General features: G+C 50.3%; 2 pseudogenes; one reads left to right on the top strand and one right to left on the bottom strand.

Annotated features, from left to right (window-relative positions):
* The window catches only part of LOC122125473, a 260,765-nt pseudogene that overhangs the window by 28,242 nt on the left and 212,985 nt on the right, over positions 1-19,538 (bottom strand).
* Positions 6,823-15,203, top strand: LOC122125505 (annotated as a pseudogene).

The following is a 19,538-nucleotide window of genomic DNA, read 5'->3' as shown; positions in this document are numbered from 1 at the left end:
TCTCCTCTGTAGAATCAGATCTAAGATTCTAAACAAGCAAGGCCCTAGTGGCTCAAGACTGTAATCCTAGCAACTCAGGGGCTGAGACCTTGGATTCCCAATTCAGAGCCAGAACAGAGAAGAAAAGTCTGTGAGACTCTTCTCTCCAGGTAAGCACCAGCAAACTGGAAGTGGACCTGTGGCTCAAAGTGGTAGAGGCCTAGCCTTGCGCAAAAAGGGCTCAAGGAACATGGGCAAGCCCCGAGTTCAAGCTCTCTGACTGACTAAAGAATGGAACTTGAAATATGTGTGACAGGTTTCCGGGGTCACATGCACTTAAACCTAAATAGGCTGGCTGTGGGAGTGGGTCCCAGGTGTCACCCTTTCCTCAACATGGAGCCCACATTTCACAGAAGAAATACCAGGAAGATGAACCAGGTCTGCGGTGGGGATGGTGGGGGTGAAGGAGGAGCTGGATGACAGAGACATAGAGGGGGCAATTTTAGGTTCAAATCCCATTCTACAGTCGCTGATGTGAACACATCTTCCCCAGCCCCTGGACATTCAGGATTCCTCCTCACTTGTCACAAACCAGAACAGACTCTGTGAGGGAGAGGAAAGTTAGGAACCCACAGGGCTTGGGGATGGGGGGGCCTAGAACCCCAGTTCTTTTCACTGTTGTAGCCCATTCCTATCCTTCTCTGTTTCTTTGTCATGCAACCGGTTTCATTCTGGAATCCCTACCCCTAAGGTGATCACTTACCCAGAGTGTGGAACCTGGGGTCTCTCCTGCAGGCTGCACCTCTCCAGTGGCAGTGAACACAAGTGCTTGCCTCTTCTCTCAGAATGTGCGTGGCAGGGCGAATCATTTCTGAGACACACATGGGAACTTCAGAGCTTCAAAGGCCTCCTTAGATAAGGGGTCCAGGAGGACGGCTGTTGAGGTCATCTCCCACGGGAGTGGTGATTTTCCCTTCACCTGGGGTGGCAAGCCATGTTCTCAGTAAACTTTCTCTTTTCCCCCATATAACAATTATCAAGACACTTTCCACTCTCATGTGGGAGCTTCTCCAGGGGACAGGGGAGTGGTGCAGTCGCTTACATCTCCTGGATCCAAGTAGGCTGGCAGGAGACACTGAGGTCTGAAGCGAGGTGACTGTAAACAACCCCGGCAGTGTGTAAGCCATGTGTAACCAAAGTTTCTTCCCCAAAGTGTCCCTTTCCTTTTATTTTTTTCCAGTTCTGGGACTTGAACTCAGGGCTTGGGCACTGTTCCTGAGCTGCTTTTGCTCAAGGCTAGCACTCTACCATTGGCACCACAGCACCACTTCTGGCTTTTTCTATGTGTGTGCTGCTGAGGAATTGAACCCAGGGCTTCATGCATGCTAGGCAAGCACTCTACCACTGAGCCACCTCCCCAGCCCTCCTCATCTCAGTCTGCTTTTATTATATCATCATATACGGTGTTAGAAAAGAAAAATGGAACCCTGTACTGATGCAATCTCAGGAGCCTGATATCAGAGAATCAAGGTGCAAAGCCAGCCTGGTGAAGAAAGCCCATGAGATTCTTATCTCCAATTCTTATCTCCACTCTCTGGTGGTAGAGTGCCAGTCTGTAATAAAAGAGCTCAGCAACAGCATCCAGGCACAAACTTCAAACCGCTGGACTGGCACAAAAGGAAGAAAGAAAATAGAATGAGACATTTCTGTACAGGAATTTGTTTGGCAATATGGCCATTTTTTTAAAATGTTTTCATCCCTAGAGAACCCATTTGGAGATTAGAGGTAAACATTTTATGCATATTCCTGAAAGCAGGGTGATTTCTTTTCATGCCTGGTTATTTCTGAGGTGGTAGCTTCATTCTCTAATTCCCTACTCATTTTCATCATTAGCAGTGGTGATTTTGAAGCAGAAATTTGTCACTGTGCTCAGGAGAGGATCAGCAGTGACTCCTCACCCTGGGTTTCTGGTCAACCTCATTGCATGGACACCATTCCTCACCTGGTCCCTTCTGGTCTTGCTGACAATTCCTCTGCCCTGTTCTTGTCTGCTTCAAGAACATGCATTTGCCTTTCTGTGTCTGACTTCTTGCATTTTCCACAGCGATCTGTAGTTCTACAGATGTGGCAGCAAATGACAGGATTTCCTTCTTGTTCCTGGCCTAGTTGTACTTTGTGATAGAAATAGGCTACATCTTCTTTTTCTGTGTGTGTGAAGCATCTTTTTCTTAAACAGCAAAGCAGGAATGCAACACAATTTTAAATATTTTTAAATAGGTCACAAAAGGGATGCAAAAGGGATGTTTGCAGTATGACTGTTACATCTTCATATAGTTAAAGTCATTTATGAAATCTTATACTAACACATAAGATTATCCTATGATAAAAGTAGTTCAAATCTAATAACCATAAGCTATATTAGTGGATCTCATTTCCTAGTATAATATCTTAATATTACCTCTGATATTGATTCCTTTACCAAATGGAATCTATGAACTAAATTTTTAGAAATTGTTATGAGAATGACTGAAATTCTACCAAACAATTAGCTGCATTTACAGAGTGAGATAAAAATAATGAGCTTACCAGTTATTATACATATAAAATTCTCTCATTCATGATTCTAGTACCAGTATACTCTTCAAGGAATTTGGTAACAGTTCATTGACTAGGTACAACAAATAAACCTTGCAACCAAACCATAGAGCTGGAATAGCATAGCATGTGGTGTATGTAAGATCAGTCAAACTTAACCCATTTTCATATATTTAGATATATATTCCCTGGAAGATCTGTTCTGGGACAGAGACCATACAAATCTGGAGTGAAAACATTTGGAGTTGGTTGCTACTTTTATCAAATTATTTATTACCTATTTCTATGTATTCCTCCCAGACTTTCTACTTCTAATCAATACATAACCAAAATTTTTTTAGGAGGGGGGCGTCCAGTGGTGGGGCCTGAACTCTAGGCCTGGGCACTGTCCCTCAGCTCTTCAGCTCAAGGCTAGCCCTCTACAACTTGAGCCACAGCTCCACTTACGGCTTTTTTCTTTTTGCTTATGAGGTGCTGAGGCATCGAACCCAGGGCCTCATACATGCAAGGCAAGCGCTCTACCACTGAGCCACCTTCACAGCCCATAACCAAAATTCTTATCTTTTCAGATAGCAAGTGAGTTATTTGGGGCAAAAGCAAGTTGTTTTTGTGTTTTTAAACAGATCTCAATTTGATAACTTTGTTTCAACTTAAAATCCTCTTTATAGCCCAAATCTGTTTTCAAATGAGTAAGAGAAACCATCAGTCCTATCTTATTATTAGAAAGTACAACTGACAAACTTTAGGCAAGGTTTTGATTAACTTCAGGACTTACAGATCAGATTACTGTTGGGTGATTACTACTCAAAATACTTTTACAAATGTGAAACTGTCTTGACTAAGGAGAAGGTAACTGGGGAGGATGAGGCAGATGGAGGAGAGGCACACAATGCTGAACAGGTACATACATAAAGCTGTGCATTCAGTACATAATTTTGTTCACATTTTCACAACATGGTTATTTTCTTCTATATCTTACTAAGTACGCATTTAGTAAAAGAATAAGCCTATATATCAAAGCAAATTCAATAAAACATTCATTTTCAAGTTTCATAAATATATGCAATTCTAATTATAAAGTCTCTACAATACATCTGCACATTTTCTTAGACTAACATAATATACAAACTCATGAAAGTCTCCTGTTAAGTAATTAATTTTGCCTAGATTTGAAATTATTTTCATAAACATTCAATGAAGCCACAAACAAAGATACTGTAACGTTTGGAATCTTCCCAAGTTTTAAAGGGGAGAGAGAAGGAGGGTGGGAGAATGGATGGTGAGAAGGAAAGGGAGAGAGAAAGAGGGAGAGAGAAGCAGCAATTCCGTAAATGAGAAGGGAACTCAATCCCTTACATTCTTTTGCCTTTCATGTCAGTTGTTTGGAAAACACTAGAAGCAGACATGAGGTTTTCTATATATTGTCCAAAAAGGTGGTCTTCTGATTTTAGCTTCAGGTTTTCTTCCTTAACTGCATCTACTCTTGCTGAGAGATCTTCAAGTGTCTGTTGGAGTTCCAACACTTGATTAATGTCGTGCTCTTTCCTCCAGTTCCATCTGATTTCAGCATCAACATCCATGTCAGCTTTCATCATCCTGGGCACTGAACTGTGTCTCAGACAGAAAAATCGTGATGAAGGGGTGTTATCTCAAGATCACACCTCTGGCGGGGGACTCCAGCACTGACTGACTAGGCTACATCTTCTTTATGCATTCATCCTCGGTTAGGCCTGTGACTCCACTGCTCTAAACCTGGCTGACTTTGCTCCACATGACCATGTTCAGTTTCACTCATTTCTCTGCAGACACCATGGAGCTTCTGGGTTGTTTCTTGGCTGTGGTGAATAGTGCCACAGTAGATATGCTGTTCAAGGACCTACATATTCTTGAGAATATGCCTACATATTTCATTTTCTATTGTTTTTTTTTTCTGTCGGTTGTTTGGCCTAAACTCTGGTATAGGGTGATGTTCTTAAGCCCTTCAGCTCAAGGCTAACACTCTACAACTAGAGCCACACCACTACTTCTGGCTTTTTCTGCTTAGGTGATGCTGAGGAATTTAACCCTGGTTATCATGCATGGAAGGCAATCAGTCTACCACTGAGCTACCTTCCCAGCCCCTCATTTTCTATTCTTTTTTTTTTTGGTCGGTAATGGGGCTTGAACTTGGCCTGGACACTGTCCTTTAGCTCTTCAACTCAAAGCTATGGCTCTACAATTTGAGCCACAGTGACACTTCCAGCTTTTTCTGCTTATGTGGTGCTGAGGAATCAAACCCAGGGCCTCCTGCATGCTAGACAAGCAGTCTATCACTGAGCCACCTTCCCAGTCCCTTTTTTGCTTTTGAAGACAGGGTCTCAACACTGTAGTCCAGGCTAGCCTTGAACCTAGTATCCTCTTGCCTCAGCCTCCTCAGTGCTGGCATTTCAGGTGCACATCACTAAGCCCAGCTGCATTATTTACCTAACTCTTCATCAGTTCCATTGTGATCCTAAAGAGATGCATAATGCCTTGATGAGAGGCTCATCTGTAGGGAAGCTCTCAGTCAGTCTTTGCCTTCCCGGGGTGTGAGGCCTACTCTTCACCTCAGTGCAGCTTGCTGGTTTGCCATGCCCTGGGGGAGGAGGCCTTCTGTGCCCACCAGGATTAGTTGGTCTCAGTGATGTCATTGCACTCAGCACACGTGATGTCATTGTGCTCCATGCACTGGAGCTAGGCAGGAGAAGCACACAGGGGAGGGTTTGCAGTCCACTGTAGTGGTCGCAATCAGAACTTTGGGGTTAGGACTTGTCTACACAGGCTGGCCTAGGCGGGTGTCCCTTGCTCCCAGCCTGGTTTCCTCAGGGGAGGGAGGGTCCCTGCTGCTTCTCCCTTCATGTGAACACATGACGAAAATTTGATGCACCTGTTCTCTGGGGCTGCTGGGACAATAGCCTCACCCAGTGGTTTACATTCACAGCTCCTATGGGGATCCACTCTGAGCTCCTCTCCTCACTTCAGGCCCAGTTATGGTTCTTGATTTTCTTGGGCTTATTGATGTATCCTCTGCCTCCCCCTGTCTCTGTCCCCAGGCTGTGCCCTCTGTGTACTGTCTTCTCCAGCTTAGGAGAAGACTTAGGGTGCTTAGGAGGACACTGTGGTTGGCTCTAGGACCCACCCTCAAATCAGAGTGAACTTATCATGGGATATTGAAACACTCACCCACAGACACTACTTTCCTGTTCACCAGCACTGGCTCAGAACTGGGAAATAGCTTACAGCCCATGCGTAAAGACAATCAAATTTCCCTGATTTTTCTCCACATTTCCAGCACAGTCAACAGAAAAGCTTTGGCCCTGAAAAGTATGATTATTTTTCCCCAGTAGCAAGCAAGTATTTCCTTTTTTTTTCTTTCTTTTTTTTTTTTACCTGAGACTAGAACTTCAACTGGGTATCTGATGCTTTTCCTCATTGGCTGGTGCTCTACCACCAGTGCATTTCCTTATGCAACAGCAGATACAGCCCAGCCCCTCTAATTCAGTTCACTTCTCACCTTAACTTCCCCTGCTGCGGATGTGAAGGCCCAGGTTGCTTGCCTGTGTTTCTAACTCTGCCCCCACGTGGGGCTGATCAGCTCAAAGGAATCAGGACCAGGGACAAATCCTCACGGGTTCACCATAAAGGATGCTACTGAAAAGATATGTATGGCAAGGCCCCGGTAGCCAAGTGTCTTGTCTACACCCCCTACGCTCCAGGAACCCTCACATCTACAGCTCTCTAGAAGCTCTCCCAACCCTCTTGTTTTGTTCATTTTTATGCAGACTTCATTGAATGGGGAAGACTGTGTCAAAGTGTGATCACGCAGAAAGGGTGTGACAGGGTGCTGACAAGGCCAGGCTGGGGGCCTAGCAGTGGCTCCACCTGCACCCTGTGGCCCTCCTGTTGTCACGTGGGGCTGAACCCATTCCGTAACGGGTCTTGGGATGTACCATCAGACACTGGTCAGGATTCTGCTGCGATGGTTCTGAGATGGAAACGCTGGACACAGTAATTACCATAGCCCTCTTCTGAAACAAAGCTCAGGTTCTATGGCCTGCATGCCGGGGGGAGTTAATGAGCCAGAAACTGTGCACCCAGACCCACCTGTACAGTCTCAGGTTCCCGTTCACCCATGGTGTTGCCCACAACATGGCTGAGGTTGCCCCTCTGTTGTCATTGTTATTTTGAGAAAGGATTTTTTACTATGTACCACAGGCTGGTTTTGAAGTCATGAATCTTCCACATCAGTCCACTGAGTACTGGGATTACAGGTGTGCATTAGCATACCTGACTTTTGTTTTTGTAGTAATACTATGCTATTGTTTGTTCTCTCATCATCACCATTAGCCACAAGTCTTGTGTTTAAATGCCTGCTCTGCCAGCCATCCTCTTACCTCTGTGAGCTGACCAGAGGTTCTGCCTTGTGCTGCGCCTTACAGGATTGACACTGTGAGCCAGCCTCACACCTTCTACAATTGCTTTGAGGGTTCAGTGAGGTTGAAGGTGTGTGTGCCTTGTCTAGGGCCTGGCTCAGAGCATGCATGCATGCATGCTAGGCAGCGGCTGCTACTAAGTGGAGTATGTGGTGTAGTAGCCAGTGGTGGGCAGCGTGTCGGATCTTACGTGAACTCGGAAAGTGCACTGTTTCTATTGCACTGTGCGCTCCAGGTCAGAATAGGGCATGGTGGGTGTGCTGAGCATCTGCTCCCAGCACTGTGGAGCTCCCTTGAGTCTGGGATTACTGACATACTCCCTCCTTATTCTCTCCTCAGCTTCACCTCAACAGCATCAAGAAGCTGTCCACCATCGCCTTCGCCCTTGGAGTGAAAAGGACGTGAAGTGAACTCCTCCCCTTCCTTACAGGTGGGTACTCGTGGGGCCCAGTGCAGTGGGGATGCCTGGAGATGGCTTCTGCTTAATAAGAGAAGCCCATGGCAGGGGCCCTGGATGATGGGGTACAGAGGCTGAGGGGCAGGTAGACAAGCTTTATGTACTACAGGACTGTGTTGAGGGGAAGGCTGAGGAAGAGAAGGGTGGAGGCAGGATGTCCTCTCGGAAGACAGCTGGAAGGCAGCTGCAGAACCGGAGTGAGACTCCCAGCCTGAGACCTGCTTCGGGCTCTGCCAGGTTTACACAGTCCTGTGACTCATACTAGAGACATGGAGAGCGTTCAGTCCGTTTAACACCTAAGTGTCTGCTGGGAGGACAGACTAATCAGACAATGTTCTGCTTACATGGATGGAAAGAAATGGGCCTGGGATGGGGGGAATGTGGGAGCTTCAGACCAAGAGCTGCCGGGTATCCAGACACAATGGGCTCAGGGCCCCAAGGGACTTTAGGTCCCTTCTTTGGATTTGCTGCCTGGGAGCCTCTCCAGTTGCATGTGGCAGGTGCCGTGTCCGTTGGGAAAAGGTGGTGCTGTCCAGACAGAAAAGCAGAAGCCTCAGCCTCACGCCAGCAGAACATGCAGGATTGGTTTTGTAAGCGATTACTGTAGCATGATCGTGGGGTAGAGCAAAATGCCAGGCTGGCATCTTAAATACAGCAATGTAGTGTCAGGGTTCTGGAGGTGGTGCTCTGAGCCCTTTGTGCTGCGCTTCTTGTGGTGAGTCCTAGGTCAGAAAGGAAGAATCCCAGAGATCACCCGTGTCCTGGCCTGCCCTGCCCAGCCCTGAGGCCTGAGACTGTAGCTGGGCTTGGGACTGTCTTTGGGTGGGAGCCGGGCACAGGGGCCGGTGGTTGGGGGCAGGCTGGGGGGAGGGGACAGCCTGCAATGTCTCCAGGAGGCAGTAGCTGAACCGAGTCTGAACAGATAGAAAGGATTTTTGGCAGAGAACAGTGCTGAGAGTGTAAGCTGTACCTGAACAGGAAATCTGCTTGCCACCGTGTTGTACAGGATAGTACTCAGTCTCCCCTCACGGAGGGGTGTAGAGTTGCCCTGTCACTCAGTGCTCCCCCACCCATCCCCAGTTCCTATCTTGTTCTCTGTGCTGGCCATATGGAAAACTGTGGGTACTGACAGCAAGCTTGTGCATCTTGGGACCAGGATCCCAGGATGCTCGGGTCACAGGGTGGGCTGTGATGGGAATGCCCTGCCCCTACAGACACCATCTATGCTGAGAATGAGGTCCTTCTAGCCCTGGCTGAGCAGCTGGGAACCTTTACCAGCCAGGTGGGGAGCCAGAGTACGTGCACTGCCTGCTGGTGAGTGACATGCAGGGTCCTTGTTCTCATCCCTGGAGCAGAGACAGGAGCCATGGAGCAGGGTTGGTAGGGGGGCGGGGTGCTGTCGAGGGGAATGGCCTCAGGGCTGGAGGGCTGAGCAGAGCATCAGTGAAACCCATCCCTCCCCCGCCCCTGCAGCCCCCACTGGAGTCGCTGGCCACGGTGGAGGAAACCGTGGTGCGGGACAAGGAGGTGGAGTCCTTGCGGTCGTCTCCCATGAGCACTTGACCGCTGAGCTCAAAGCCCATTTTGTGTCCCTTGTGGAACGGCTGGTGGAGGGGGACTGGTTCATCTCCCGCACCTTGGCCTGCAGCCTCTTCTCCGTCTGCTACCTGTGAGTGTCCACCGATGTGAAAGGAGAGCTCTACCAGTGAGTCCGGGTCTCCCTTGTCACCGCCTGCCCAACTGCCCCTGTCTTGTCCCCTGGGGTCAGCTCACCTGCTGGGCCTCAGTGGCAGTCCCCTCCCCCACCCATGTGAGTATCAATGCGCAGTAACCCTACTTGCTGCTCTCTTGAGCTGCCCTGGCCAAAGGCTCCCCTCCTACTCTTCCTCCTATCCTGAGTGAAGCCTCCTATGTCCTGGGCAACAACCATGGCACCCAAGGGTCCACGCCCTCTGATCTCTCCTGGCTCCATGAGTTCTTCCTGCCCAGCGCCACTCTAGATCCCCAGGTATTTCCAAAATCTCTGTTCAGATGACACCCCCATGGTGCGGCAGGCCACAGCTTCTAATCTGGGGGAGTTCGCCAAGGTCCTAGAGCTGGACAACGTCAAGAGTGAGATCATCCCCATGTTCTCCAACCTAGCCTCTGATGAGCAGGTGGGTCCCTGCTCCACCCTTCCTCCTCTCCCCTTTTCCCCCTCCCCCATTCTGCCACTGATCCCTCTGCCCTTATGCCCCAGGGACACTCAGCACCCCTTCTGCTCCCCAGGACTCCGTGAGGCTGCTGGCGGTGGAGATGTGTGTGAACATTGCCCAGTTCCTGCCCCAAGGGGACCTGGGGGCCCTGGTGATGCCCACACTGCGCCCAGCGGCCGAGGACAGGTCCTGGCACACCCGCTACATGGTGGCCGACAAATTCACTGAGGTGCGTGAGGCCTGCAGTGCACAGGCAGGGCCAAGGCTGAAGGGAAAAGGGACTCATGTCTGTCCTGCATGGGAGCGGGCAGCCTGACATCCGTGGGCAGAGAAGCCAGGGCTGGATCTTGGCAGTGTCAGGGGCGCACATTCACACTGAGAAGCTGTCACTCGCCCTGCTTTGTACACGGCAAGGACCTGGAAAGGTGGGAAAGTGAAGCTCTCTGTCCTGGGCTCCAAGGGAGACTCTTGTCCTGGCCAGGAGTAGAAGCTGCAGACAGACAAGGAGCTGAGGTAGAAACAGGGCTGTCCATCAGCACTCCATACCACTTACACTAGTAAAAGAGCATGAGGCCCTTGGAGGGCTATGCCTGTGTGTGCCCTTAGTGTGGTCCCATCGGCTCTGGTGATGGTCAGGAGCAAGCGTAAGGCATCTCTGGCAACCAAGAAAAGGCAGAGTCACTAGGCACACATTCGTCCAAACGTGTGTTCATACTGGCAACTTGGGATGTGAACTGGGGCCTTGTGCTCACTGGGCAGATGCCCCCCTTCTTGAGGCACACCCTACATTTTGGATTTATTTTTCAGCTAGGATCTCCACCTTTGCCTAGGCTAACCATGGAGTCCAATTCTCCTAACTCTGCCTCCTGTATAGCTAGATAGATTGTAGGTGTGAGCTGCTGTGCACAGCCCATTTTATACATGTGTACTGTTATTATAGAGGGGATGTACAGAGGGATTACAATGGCATGCATGAGTCAGAGAATGAGGACATTTCCTTTTGTACAGTGAGTGTCCGCTGTTCTCTCAATCCCTCCCAACCCCTCCCTCCCATCTCTACCCACGAGTTGTACCGTTCACTTTCATCGGTGTCCTGTGAGCTCCATGGATGCACTATTTTTTTCTATCCTTCCCCCCCCCCCCGTACCCTCCCAGAGATAACATGAGAACAGACTCTTTATCAGATAAAAAACACAGAAGTATCAAAAGCTAAAACCAAAAAATATAGATGTATTTTGTTTCCACATTTTGGGTTTTGTTTTAGTATGTGTAATATTTTATATGAATATGAAGAGATGCTTAGGCATTGGGCCTTTGTGATTCTCTCCTAAGACTATTCTCCTTTGGTCTCACTGTGTGTGATTCTCTGGAATCCTGTGGCATTTGTCATATCCCAGTGCATTTTAGATCTAACTTCCTTATATCAGAGAGAACGTGCACCATTTATCTCCAGTCTTGACTTACCTCACTTCTCATGATTTGTTCTAGTTCCATCCATTTCCTTGCAAATGACATTATTTTATTCTTTCTAATGAATGTGTAAAGTACCATTGTCCACATTTTGTGGGTCCACTCATCTACTGTGGGGCATCTGGGCTGTTTCCATATCTTGGCTATTGTGAATAGTGTGGCAGTGAACATGGGTGTACAGGTGTCCTTGTCATGATGCTCAGTGTAGATGCCCAGGAGTGGGTGGTAGGGAAGGTCTGTGTTTAGTATTTAGAGGAACCTGCAGACTGCCGTGCTGAGTGGCTCTACTAGTTCACATTCCTACCAGCTGCACAGTAGGGCTCCTTTTCTCCATATCCCTGCCAGCATTTGTTCGAATTCACAGTGCTGGCCAATCTAACTGGATTAAGATGGAACCTCAGAGTTGTTGTGATTTGTAATTCCTTCATGCTCAGAGATGATGAGCATTTCCTCATGTGTTTCTTTGCCATTCTTCCCTCTTCTGAAGAGTCTCTCCTTAGCTCCCCTGCCCATTTAGTGACTCAGCACACTATATTTTAGTATAAATGTAAAAGCAGGAGACTGCATCGCTGGCATGTTTGTGGATGAGGTCACAGAAAGCCCCACTTGGGATAATGTGAACTAAGGTCTGTGGTTTTGGCGCACGCTGCTGGAGACGAAGGCTGGCTCTGGGGAAAGCAGCCTGCCCAGTCTCCACACCTGCACCAATTCTGCCTGGATTTTGGCCTCAATAGCTGAGAGAGGCTGCCAGACCACCTTTCGTTCCACACACCCTGGCTCTTCTGGTTCTGGGTTTACAGCTCCAGAAAGCAGTGGGGCCTGAGATCACCAAGACAGTCCTGGTGCCCGCCCTCCAGAACCTGATGAAGGACTGTGAGGCCGAGGTGAGGGCCGCAACCTCCCACAAGGTGAAAGGTGGGTGCCCGTGACCCATGCTTGAGGAGGTAGGCTCAGGGTGGAGGTGCAGCCGGCTCCATCTCATCCCCCACCCTGGCCTGCAGAGTTCTGCAAGAACCTCTCCACAGATTGTCAGGAGATCATGATCATGACCCAGATCTTGCCGTGCATCAAGGTTACTGGTTTGGCGGAGGGAGTCAGCTGGGCAGGAAAGAGGGCACAGAACAGGCTGTGGAAATGCCCCAGGCACATGGGTCACAGGCTGCAGCCAAGTAGATGGAGGCATGGACCCTGCAGCCCGTCCCCATGCCCCCTGCCAGTCATCTGCAGAGGAGGCTGAGGCAGGTCCCCCTGGGCCTCCCTCCCAGGAACTGGTGTCAGATGCCAACCGATATGTGAAGTCAGCCCTGGCCTCTGTCATCATGGGCCTCTATCCCATCCTGGGCAAAGACAACACCCTTGAGCACCTCCTGCTCCTCTTCCTGGCCAAGCTGAAGGACCAGGTGAATGTCCCCTCCCGTATCCCCCTGCCAAGGTGATTGATGGCTATCATGGAGTCCAGCGGGGCTTCTGAGCTGAGTGATGAGCCGATGTGTGATGGGTAAGCATGCACGTGTGAGGTTGATCAGAGCTCACGATCTGGGAGGCAGGAGCAGTTCAAACTCTCTGTCATGGAGCACCTGCTGTGTTGCCCGGGCCCTGCTGGATAGTGGGGGCATGGCATGGATGAGGCTTGTCCTGGAGGCAGAGCTGTGTTCTGGTGGGGTCTCATGTCAGTGGAGGGAGTTGAGGTGACAGGAATGAAAGGGGCAAGTCTCAGTACTGGTGGGTCAAGTGCCCTGACTCCTCCCTTCTGGCTCAAGCCTCAATTGGGTCCTGACACATCTGTCCTGGGTGGAGGTGGGGCTCACCTTTCTTCTCCCACTGTGTTATTTTTCCTCATGATTCCTGCAAGTTCTCTCAGAATGACTGCAGGTGTCATATGATGCCCCAGCCTCCGTTACTTAATGACAAGTGTGGCTCTGTATGTGGACTTGTCACTGTGTCCCTGGGGCCAGGTTGGGGCTGGGCAGTGGCCCTGGGGAGATGGCAGGTCTGTAGGGTGTTTCTGTGGGGTGGCACTCCCCTCCCTCCATTCTGGGCTGCCTTGGGCCAGGCATCACTGAAGCCCCATCCTCTGCAGTGCCCGGAGTGCGGCTGAACATCATCTCCAACCTGGACTGCGTGAACAAGGTGATCGACATCCAGCAGGTGTCCTAGTCGCTGCTGCCCACCATCATGGAGCTAGCCGAGGATGCAAAGTGGCGGGTGAGGCTGGCCATCATCAAGTACATGCCCCTGCTGGCTGGTCAGATGGTGCGTGATCCAGGGCATGCCAGGTATGGTGGGGAGGGGAGAGTAGGGTGCCTGGCCTACCTCTTCCTTGGAACCCTCACCACCTCTCTCCTCTGGCAGGGAGTGGAATTCTTTGATGAAAAACTCAACTCGATATGCATGGCATGCTGGTGGACCATGGTGAGTCCTGCCAGAAGGAGCTGGCAGCCAGTGGGTGAGGCCACGCCACTGTTCTGTCGCCCTGCCCCCTGATGTTTGAACCCTGGGAAAGGCTGGCTTTGAGCCATGACCCACTCTAAAACTCCCCTATGGCCTTACTTTCCCCCGTGCAGTCTATGCCATTTGTAAGGCAGCCACCAGCAACCTCAAGAAGCTGGTGGAGAGGTTCAGGAAGGAGTCAGCACATGCCACCATCATCCCCAAGGTGCTGGATATGTCTGGAGACCCCAACTACCTGCACCGCATGACCACCATCTTCTGCATAAACATGAGTGTGGCCCACGTGCCACCTGTACCCAGGAGCCGGCTTGCCAGGGGAGGGGCATGCACATCCCTGCCGTGACACCAAGCTTGGGAGTGGAGAGGCCCGAGGCCAAGGCCAGTGGTACACATCTGGAGCTGGGCGGTCTCCAGGCATCTGACACCCTTGGTCTGGGCGTGGGTGAGCTGGTGTGAAGTACACCATTGGCTGCATGTTCAGAGTTGAGCTCATTGTAAATCATAGTCGCGGGGAGGTGGTGTCAGTTGTGTGCAACCTTTGGATGCCAGAGAGGTTTTGCTCAGCCTCACCACCCGGGCCCAGGTGCCAGTCACTGACTGTACTGATTGTGTGCACGTGCTTGTCAGGTTCTGTCGGAGGTGTGCAGGCAGGATATCACTACCAAGTACATGCTGCCCACTGTCATGCGCATGGGAGTGGACCCCGTTGCCAAGGTCCCCTTCAATGTGGCCTAGTCCCTGCAGAAGATCAGGCCCATCCTCCACAACAGGTGAGCTGAGTCTCGCTGTTCTTATGCTCCTCTCCAGCTACACTGTTTCTTCCTTTGTGGTGATACTGAGGGTTGACCTCGCTAGGCAAGCATTCTGCCACTTGAGCCATGCCCCAGCGCTTTTTGCCTTGGTTATATTTCACAGAGTGCATGTGTGGCCCAGGCTGCCTGGTCTGTGCATGCTGCTCACACCGCTAGGATAACGGGTGCCACCACGCAAAGCTATTGCTAGGGCTTCCTCAGTGGCTGGGATTCCAGATGTGCACCACTGTGTTCAGCTGCCACTGCTCCCTGCTGCTTCCTCCCAGTGTCGGCTTCACTGTAGACTGAGGAGTCGGCAGTGGCAGTGGCGAGCCTTATGGGGAGGTGGGTGTGAAGGGAAGGGAGGTGAGGGGTGGCTCAGCATTGCTAGCCATCTGGAGATGCAAGTTGTAATTCGGCAGGGGTGGCCAGACCTGAACTGAGTTCCCAGCTGTGGGCCCCCATCTGCTTCATGCTTCAGCCCTTTCCCCTCTGCTTCCAGCACACTGCAGAGCGAGGACAAGCCGGTCCTGGAGAAGCTGACCCACGACCAGGATGTGGGCGTCAAGTACTGTGCCCAGGAGGCCTTGACTGGTGCGGGCTGGGGGTGGAGGGTGGTGGCAGGTGGGAGGGTTGGTGGTGCCCAGGCAGGGGATGGGAGGGACTGAGGGTGGCAGTGCCCAGGCAAGGCTAGAGGGCCACACATGCTGGTGGATGGGGAGAGGGTGGTGGGGCCTGGGCAGGGGCGCAAGAGGGCCAGGCTGGGTTTCTGTGCCATCCCGTTCCTGTTCCTTCAGTTTTGTCTCTTGCCTGATGCTGGAAGAAGAGCCAGTGCTTGGGCCTCCAGTGCCCAGCCTTCGGCCGACCCTCGGCTCAGCCCTCCCTGAGCTCCTCCTTCATGTAGTCAGTGAGTTGCTGACAGCCCTCCCTGTGCATGGCTGATCCCAGACCTGGACCCACTCATGTTCCCTGAGCAGCCTGGGGAAACGTCGCCCGGCCCCTCCCAAAGGCTGAGGGACACACGGTGGGATGGACAGCAGCCAGGAGGAAGGCGCCACTCCTGCCCTGTAGAGAGAGACGTGAGCATCCGGGTCACTGCCTCTTGCTGCTGAGATGGGGACCCCATCCCCACCTGCCTCCCACCCCCTCCCCTTACCTCCCCCCACCTCCACCCCAGTAATTTATTTGTGTCAACTGTACTGTTTATATTTTATTCCCGTTTTCTCTCTTTTCAAAAAGAAATAAAGGTGTAGAAACAGTCGGCCTTCAGGTCTTAGTGGGTGTTGGGGGGAGTGTCCTGGGGGCTTGGTCTCTGCCCTTTTCTGTGAGGAGACTTAGTCCTAAACACTCACCCTGGGTGTCCTGACCCCTAGGCATGCTGCCTGCTGTGGCAGAGCTGGCCAAGGACCCAGGCTGCCTGTGGAGGCTCTACTGTTCACATCCTCCTATTATTCACATCCTCCTACTGCTCAAGTCCTCTTACTGTTCACTGAGCCACACCCCTGCCCTGGGAAAATCATCCATGTTTTTGATGAGCACATAGCATTGTCTCAAAGCCAATTGATATACAACATAAAACTGACAGTATTTTCCAGATCTGTATACACCTGTCTGAACTGTAAGGCAATGTCCTGGCTCTACCCTGTGCCTATTAGCCAGGAGGGAGAGCTGGCCCGGCCCAGTTATAAACCAACACTGCATAGAGATGACATTTCACCACCCATGACTGAAAACTGAAAGTTCAGGGTGGAAAACTGTCGCAAGCAAATGGGAACAGACCTGAAATGGAGCCCCAATTGCTTGTCCCACGAGAGCAGGGGAGACATCAAACCCAAGTTAGGTTGATGAGATAAAGACCGTTAACTTCTGCTGACAAACAGCAAGCCAGCAAACAGATGCCTACTGCTGCCCCAGTTTCATGAACTACTACTACTGGATGCCATGGACCCGTAAGTCCAGACCAAGTTAGAATGTTGGCTTAAGACACCCTCTCATCAAGAGATAGGCTGTCAAGCCCAAAGTCAGCCATAAGACTTAAGGATCAAATGAAGGAACAAGTTTACAAATTCAAGAATCAAAACCATACCACAACTTTCCAGAACCTCTTGGATGAAGCAAAAGCTTCTCTTAGGGAATTTACAGCTGTGTGGGCCTGCCAGGAAAAAGTCAGGTGTCTCAAATGCAATCAACAATGAAGCAAAGTCTAAAAACAAACCCAGAACAGTGGATACAAAGAGAATCATAAAAATCAGGATAGAGCCAGCCAGGAACTGATGGCTGCTCACCACTAATCAGAGCTATATAAGAAGCTCAGATCTGAGGATTGTGGTTCAAAGGCATCAGAAAAATCCATGAGGCTCATTTTCAATAAACTATCCCCAGAATGTACAAAGCAGAGCTGTGGCTCAAGTGGTAGCGCACTAGCCTGGAGGGAAAGAAGATTAGCAACAGTGCCCAAGCCCTGATTTCAAGCCAAAGGACAGGCACATACATAAACACACCACACACACACACACACACACACACACACACACACACACACACACACACACACACACACAAATCAGGGTAAAAATGAAAGAAATGGAGATTAAAAGAACAATGTAAAAAAAAATCAGTGAAAGAAGCTGAGCTCTGGTGGCTAACGCCTGTATTCCTAGCTACTCAGAAGGCTGAGATCTGAGGATCATGGTTCAAAGCCAGCTGATTCAGCAAAGTCCATGAGACTCATCTCCAATAAACCAGCAGAAAACTGGAAGTGGCGACTGTGGCTCAAGTGATAGAGTGCACACCTTAAGCTGAAGAGCTGAGGGACAGTGCCCAGGACCAAAATTCAAGCCTCAGGACTGACAAAAAAAAAATCAGTGAAGGTAAGAACTTTCCTTGGGAAGATAGCTAAGACTGACAAGCCTTCAGCCAGGAACAGTGAAGACATCAACTAAGAAAACTAGAATATCATAACAGTTAAAATTCAAGTTGTCACTGAAATATATTAGAAAATTAATCCAACACATTAGTAAACATACAAGAAATGGATTCACCTCTTTGCACGTTGGACCCATCAGGTTTGATCCAAGATGATTTTAGTCACCTAACTTCATCTTTAATCAAGCAGTAAATAGAGTCACTGATGGGTTACACCAGGTGTTCTGAGTTACCACCAATGCCTCCCAGACAGGTCCAAAAACTAGGAAAGGAAGAATGCTACCAAACTCCCTCTCATATCAAAATGAGAACAGACTAGAGACAGGATTAGACACCTATTTCCTTGAAGAGCACAGATGTAAAATATTTAATATAACATGTCTGCAAGAAATTTCAAAAATGCATTGAAAGATCATGCACCATGCCCATGTTGCATTTCACCAAAACTGCAAGTGTGGCTCAACCAGTCCTGGATAATTTGAAGAGTAAGTCCCTGGACACCTGTGGCTCGCACCTGTCATCTTAGAGACTGAGGCTGAGATCTGAGGATCACAGTTCAAAGCCAGCCTGGGCAGAAAAGTCCAGCAGATTCTTCAGTTCCCTACCAGAAAACTGGAAGTGGCACTAAGCTCCAAGTGGTAGAGCACTAGCCATGAGTAAAAGAGCTCAGGGACAGCACCCAAGTCCTGAGTTCAAGCCCCACAACTGATTTCCCACCCACACCCACCAAAAATTCATTATAACAAGGATCCATCTGCTTTAAAGGTTTCTCTGCTAAGGCACTATCAGGCGTAAGAAGTGAGTAGTTAGGGATTTTAATGAAGTAGAAACAATGGGAAGGTAGATACAGTCTGGTAGGGACCTGACAAGGCAAGGTGTGTGCAGTGTGCAATAGTGGCCACCATCATGCCAGGACTCAGGTGTGACCCAGGAACAGAAGTCAGATGGCGCCTGTCCTAGGGGGTCAGTCAATGGTTACTCCCATATCTGAACTAGCGAGAGCGCTTTCCCCCAAAACCTCCCCAGAACTTTCTTGGCCCTTCTGAATTCCACTGTTTTCATCACAATGGCAGCGATTGGCCAGGGTGGTTGTTTTGTGAGGATAGCAAACAGTGTGGCCTGCTCTACCAGCAGGAGATGCACAAGGGATGGGGCCAGAGCCCCCAAGCTAAGGGTGCAGGGAGTGAGGGAAAGCTGACCTCCCAGCTGGTTCAGGGGCTGACCCATTTTTTCTGGAAGGCTTTGTCAGGAGCCTCAACTCATCACCAGGAGTGAGAGGTGAGCATGTCTCATCCCTCCTTTATATTGAGCATAGTCATCAGGTGCTGCTGTGAATGAAGCCAAGTCAGGAGCTGGCTGTGAGCTCTGGCTGGCAGGTGTGCAGCAGGGGAGCAGGAGTTTGGTGGCCGACTGTGTGCACTCCAACTGCGTGGCAAGGACACAGGGAACAGGAAAGGGATTCATACAAGATAGTGGTGTAGAACCGAGGGTGCTCAGGAAGAAAGGAGACAGAGATGGAGGAAGACAACCTGAATGTGCGAACTCTCCAGAAGTAACAGGTCCAGGCAGGGCTGCATGTCAGCATGACGATGGGCAGGTGTGCTTCCAGTGGACTGCAGGGATGCATGGGATGCAGAGCCTAAGCTTGAGCTGAAGAGCTCAGGGACAGTGCCTAGGCCCAGAGCTCAAGCCCCAGGGCCGACCAAAAACAAAAAAAAAAAAGAAAAGTGGGAGGAGCATTGCTGAGAGCTGTGGGGTAGGGGAAGCACGGGGCGTGGGTTGTCTTGGATTTGGATCCTGCTCAAGACAGAAGGTGAGGTCAGTAGAGGGTGGGGTGCTCCTGGGGAGCGAGTGCTGACAGGAGGTGGAGTGGGGACAGGGAAAGCCTGCGTCCCCTCACAAGGCAGGGAGCTGGTGGAGGACACACGCTGCCCCTAGGTCAGGAGGCTAAGTCCACATCCACACTCTCCAAGGTGACACAGACGGGGAAGACCTCTGGGGAAGGGAACACCAGGTGAGGAGAGAAACAGGTGTGTGTGAGGTTAATGATGACACCTCACAGCTCCCAAAGGAGACCAGATCATGCCTGTGCTGGGTGGAATGACTTTGGGCTGGATTAAGGGCATGGAGCAGGTACGGAATCTGGCTAAAGTGAGTGTGGGGGGAGGGAGTGCAGGGATGGCAGGGCCTGTGGTTCAAGCCTTTCTGTAGTTGGGTGGCTGTG

This window comes from Dipodomys spectabilis, unplaced genomic scaffold (genome assembly GCF_019054845.1).
Source record: "Dipodomys spectabilis isolate Male_0828 unplaced genomic scaffold, ASM1905484v1 ptg000266l, whole genome shotgun sequence".
NCBI classification, from domain to species: Eukaryota; Metazoa; Chordata; class Mammalia; order Rodentia; family Heteromyidae; genus Dipodomys; species Dipodomys spectabilis.
The sequence above is the reverse complement of the archived record's forward strand: the minus strand, read 5'-3'. Positions and strand labels throughout refer to the sequence as shown.